Raw genomic sequence first — 6,000 nt, forward strand, 5'->3', positions numbered from 1 at the left:
CCGCTATTAACGACCCTGGGCAGCTAGGCTGCCTCCTCTCCCAGTACAGATTTCAGAAGGACTTGTGAGGTGCTCTGGTTCGTGGCTGGGTTTTAGCTGGAAGATGTGTCTTCCATACTCACCCAGATATTCAAGCAGTGACTACACCAGGAGAATCCTCACCTTTTTACTGCTGTGATAAGGATTGTGATAAAAGGGCACAGATCTGAAGGGCACAGATACTCTTAATTACCTGGCAGTGTGTGACATGGATGGAAAGCCAAGGTTTTGGTAGGAGTGGTTGTTGTTTAGGATTGGACTGAGAGCAGATGTTTGGGCAGAAGGGGACATGAGCCCTGGAGGCCTCAAACTCAACTGCTGTGGCACATTTTGTTGTCAAAACTTGATGGGAGCAGGAAGGACCATGAAGGGTAGGAGGCCAGCACAGGCAGCAGGGCAGAAAAGGGGCTGCTGATGAGGCTGTCTGTGCAGCTGGAGGCTGATAGCACTGGCCACAGCAGCAGACCCAACCATCAGAGGAAGTCCAGGGCAGGAGATGATGAATTTGTGTTTCCTCAGCCACCTTGCTGGATGTGCCTGGCCTGCATCCCAACTGAAACACAGAAGCAGGAGAAAAACAAGCCTTCAAGTCTTCTCTGAGGCTTCACAGCTAAGCTGCATTCCCCTGTGATGGTTCTCCTCTGTTGTGCTCCTCAGCAAGGACATGTGTTCGCACACCGGGGATCAGGCTCTGCTTTCTGCTGATTTGCACACCCTGCAACACCTTTATTCAGCAGCACTGAACAGGCCAGTGCAGGGTGGCCCTCTCCAAATATCTTCCCCCCAGGCACACCCAAAAACTAACCCTGAGCAAATAATGGTAGAATTCTTGTTTTCTTCTTTTTCTGCCAACGTACGAGCTGACTGGGGGCAGATACTCCTGCAGTGTTTTATGTCTCAGGAACAGAGCAGGAGACTGCCCATCCACATTCCCTCCAAGGCTCAGAAAACCAGTCTCCTTTGTCTATGCTTCACCTCTTCCTGCAAACAGAGCTTGCAGTGGCAGGAGTCCCCACCTCTATGAGCCTGCCTTTTTATTTCCTTTGCTCAAATATGAAGCTCACCCATAGGGAGTTCACTGTACTCAAACATATCTGTCCTGGAACAGGTGTCCTGGGGTTGCAGGTGCACAGACAGAACCCTGGCATGGCAGCAGGGCACAGCCTGGGAGGTACCTGGGAGGTAGGTGTGCTCTGTCTCAGGTAGCTAGGAGGTTTGGGGAGTGGAGGGAAGCAACTGCTGCTCTGCGTTAGCAACAGCAGCAACTCAGAGGTTACCTCTCCCTGCCCCTTTGTGCGTCTGGGCCTTTCAAGAAAAAAATTAAAGAGCTACAAAAGCAAACGGTGTCAGTAGGAATAGGTTCTTCAGCTTGGAAGATCTTTGCAAAAGGAGTAGAAGAATTCCATAAATTAAAAAAGTCTAAGAAAATCACATTCCTGGTCCCACTCTGCAACATTCCCAGCAAAACAATGGCTCTCAGCTTCTAGATTACCAGTATCTGGCGTCTCTGAAAATCTTTCATGGCCCACATGAAACCTCAAAAGCCACGGACAAAGCAAGTTGTCAGGAAACTTTCTAATTCTTCACACTTCCCCTTGCTCCACATCATAAAAATTCAGCCTTGAGTGTCACGCAGGCTCTGGCAGGGAGGATGGACGGGTGTTGCAAATCAGTTCTGCTTTCTCTGGGGGGTCCAACGTCTTCTGGTCACACCAGGCAAACTGAAAGCCACACAGACACCTGCATCCAGCAGGTCTGGCTCAGCTGGAAGGATGGGCAGGCTGGGTCTCAGCAGGAGTAGGTAAGGAGCTGTGTCCTGCTGCAATGCCAGGGTCCAGGCATGCTGCCAGGAGTGTGCCCTGTTTCACTACCAACCCTGCAGCGCTCTGGAGCCATTTTTGCAGCAATTGTGTCACCCCAGGGACACCACTCTGCTGCAAAGACACGCTCTCCTGTCTACCCTACAGACACTGTAGCAGATCTGGAGTTCTTGAAGTGTTTGCAGAAAGGGCTGCTGGCTGCTTCTACAGGCTGTTCTTTGCTCACTTTTTTGTTTGCCTTATCGAGAATTTACGTTTTGTCTCTCTGATACTATTTTTGTCTTCTAGACATGACTTCTTCTCTTTGAAGGAGCATGTCTGTTTTGAATAACCTCTGGCCCTGGTCATTATTCCTGCTGCTTCATCTTTACCTTTTGATACCAGGAGCTCTGAAAGCTCTGCCTTAACTCTTTGCAAGATTGCTGGACACTGTGACCGTGCTGCTTTATCTGTTTTCTCATTTCCACATAATTCCCCTTTTTGATGCTGATTAAGATACGCCTGAACTTTTCAGTCTTTGGTAATTATGCAGTATCATAGAAACAAAGCATGTTCCGGCTGTCGCAAGCAGGCAGCCCTTTCCCGGGAGCATGTTTGGCCCATATTTCCTGCACAGAGCTCAGTTCCCCATCTTCATCTCAGCCTTGTGGTTTATGTGGAAAGCCACACACTGACACCTTGCTTGCCCCTGCCTGGTGTTACAAACCAGTCATAAGACGCCTTGAAGATCACCAGCAGTAGCACTACACCTTGCTCCTTTTTTTCATTTCACATTTCTGTTCCCAAAGGTGTATCCATGGTGCAAAGAGGTCTGCATCTCTCCTCTGAAGCAGGGGCCCCATCACTGGCCATGCCTTGGAGAATCACTGAATCACAGAATGAGCTGAGCTGGAAAGGACCCACATGGATTATCAGGGCCAAATTTTTGCTGTGCACACAACTTCTTCAAGAGTCAGAACATGTGCCTGAGGGCACTGTCCAAACTTCTTGAGCTCTGTCAGGTTCAGTGGTGTGCTCACTTCTCTGGGGAGCCTGTTCCAGTGTCCAACCACCCTCTGGGTGAAGAACCTTTTCCTAATGAAAAGGAACTGAACCTAAATCTCCCCTGACCCAACCGCAGACTGTTCCCTCAGGCCCTGTCACTGGTCACTACAGAGAAGAAAGCAGTGTCTGAAAGGTCTCGGCCTGCAGCTGGAAGTCAGCTTGCACGCATACATGATCCTCCCCTGCATGAGGCTCTCCAGGAGTGGCATCTGGTTTGTCAGCCCTCCCCTGGAAGATGTAGAGCTGCTGGTGCCAGACTGGCGCTCACCCCATAAACGTCCCTGCCAGGGAAAAGGGCCTGGGCCATGAAGGCCGCTCATGGGCAATGGCGCCGCTGCGGTTCACTCAGAGGAGGCCTTGTGGGTTTCACTGTACAGCTGGAGGCACTGAGGCAGAGAGGGAGTCATAGAAGGGCTCAGGGGAGGAAGTCAGTACAGCAGGAGCCAATTTCAGTGCTGAGCCCCGGGATGGGGCTGCAAAAGCAGCACTGTCCTTCCTCTGGCTGGACAAGGCCTCAGCCATCCTGGCCTGCTGCTGCAAGTCCGGTCGCACCGACCAGGGAGCTGGGAAGTGGCTCCTGGGATTTCGGGCTGGGACAGAGGCAATGCAGGGAGCTGGCCTGACCCCAGGCTAGGCTGCAGTTGGGCTGACCCAAAAGCTGGATGTTCAGCTGTTTTCAGCTCACATACAGCTCTCAGGGGTTAATACGAACTTGTACTTTGTATTATGACCCCAAACAAGTGGCCACAAATATGACAGAGTCACCTGCAAGCCCATTCCCAGTGTGGCAGCCCCTGCCCATCATGGTGCAGCTGCTGAATGGAAATTTGTGGGATTTTAAATGTTCAGGGATGGGGCTAGACTGGATGGGCCTCAGAGCAACTTGGTCTGGTGAGTGGCATTCCTGTCCACAGTAGCATGGGTGGAACTAGATGATCTTTAATGTCCCTTCAAACCCAAACCATTCTTTGATTCTATTAATATTTTGTGTGTGTGTGTGTGTGTGTGTGTGTCACTGCCCTCTGCACACTTATAGTCTGAGCATGGGATCTGGCTGCCAGGAAGGACATAGGAAGGAAAGGCATTCCCTTCTCTCTTCCAGTATGTATCAGGCCTTTCCATCAGACACATGCATTCCAGAGTTCCTTCAGCACTGACACCCAGGGTCTATGGTCACTGCCTTTGACCTGAGGATGAGCCAGGTCCTTATGACCTGGGCAGAGAAGGTCCAAGGGGACCTGTCAGGAACCCCTAGCACTTGACACCAGTAGGTCCCCCCCGCTTCAGCTGGCACATGTCCTCCCTTAGATTGTCATGCACAACTGGGCTCCCATCTGGACTCCCTAAATCTGCCTCAGCCCTGCTGTCATCCCACAGCTTTACTCCTGCCAGCACTGGGTCCCACAGTGAGGTAGGTCATGCCCCCAGCTTCTGTAGCATGCAGATCAGATTCCTGTACCATGAAACTGGGCTCCTTTTTGCTTTCCACATGATGAATCTCTGCTCCCAGGGTTCATCCACAGAGCCCAGCACATTGCTGAGATGTGCTTTGATATCTGAAAGGAAGACAGGAGCAACTTTGCTGAGTAGCGGCTCACTGATACCTGCAAGGAGGAGGAGGACACTGCTGCTGCTCAGGTGTCATGAGACTGGCAGGACTAACTGCATCTTGGTGCTGGTCCAGAGCTGCCCTGGCCTGGCTCTGTGCCTCAAGACATATGAGGGCCTGGACCAGCAGTGTCCCCAGAGAGCAGGAGCACCCATGATGAGTATCTATGGACACCCACTGTGTCTTCTTCCTGCTTAGCATGACCCTGACAGAGCTCATAGGCCCATGTCCCCATCAGGATCCTACAGGTGACCCTCCAGGACCAGGCCACCAGCAGGGCCACCCGGTCACAGCTCCAGTGTTGTCCCATACTGTCCCAATGTCCCACACACATTGCTGTGTACTTTCAGCCTTGCAGGATTCATGGGCTTTGTGCCCCGTGGCCAGTTTCTCATTGCCATAGACTGATAGCCACCAAGCTGGATCTGCTTGCCTTCAGCCAGATGACCCCAAAGAATACCTCAGCAGCTGCAAGTTCCATAGCAGCAATCCCAAATCCAGCCTCTGACACTGTAACCACCCCTCTGTGCTCCCCTGCACCCAAGGCTACCCCAGCAGCAAGCACCCAGGGAGCTACTCAGCGTCAGTGCCCACAATGCAGGCAGCTGGAAATCCCCTTTCCTGCCCCAGGCCTGACTCAGCACCCTGGGGGGCTATTTGCCAGCACATCATCCCCTTCCTCCTTTGGGACAGCCAGTGCATGCAGAGAGAGCAGCCTGGCTCCATGGAACTTGTAAACAGCCCTGACCATTGCCCCCTCTGAGAGTTTAGTTAAAGCAGCTCATGTGCCGGCCCTGCCTGCTCTGTGCTGCTCCCTGCCAGAACAGGGGTTTATGCTGCTTCAGTTGTGGATTTTTTTCAGCAGTTTTGATGCACTGCACATGTGCATGTCATTTGTACACATGGATGTAATGAACTCCAGAATGATGTTCTTGCAGCGAAGCCTGAGGTCACAAGCAGAGTTCTTCCCTTTTTCTTTTGAGCTGCTGAAGGGTAAAGAGAAGTGGCTTTTGGGGTTCATAGTGGACTTGGAGGCCCAGTGTTTGTTTTGAGTCTAAGTTTAGAATCTCTGGAGTCCTTCCTGGTGAGTGACCCACAGCCATTGAAACTCATGGCCAGGTTGTCCCAGACTATGGGTCCCAGACCACAACCCCTCCTTCACCTTTACCTTCCCATGACCCCCAGGAGCAGATTCCAGGCTGAGATGGTGTGATCCCCTGTCTAAATCAGCTTGGGTGACTGCAAGCAATGCAAAAGGAACACCAAACAGCATTGTTTCCCCAAGACATTATATGTAGTGCCCACTCCCTCACCCCTCAGGCCTGAACTGACAGGTCTGACTGCTGAGGGCAACCTGTGTCCTCCTGAAGGTCTGGTGTAGGCTGTGGTGAATGCAGGAGGAAGCCTGCAGTGCAGTGTCCCAGCACAGGTAACCCACAGACCTTTCACAGGGATGTGCTGAAATGATAAGTCTGGGTAGCATGGAGC

Source organism: Agelaius phoeniceus, chromosome Z (assembly GCF_051311805.1).
Source record: "Agelaius phoeniceus isolate bAgePho1 chromosome Z, bAgePho1.hap1, whole genome shotgun sequence".
In the NCBI taxonomy this organism is placed as follows: domain Eukaryota; kingdom Metazoa; phylum Chordata; class Aves; order Passeriformes; family Icteridae; genus Agelaius; species Agelaius phoeniceus.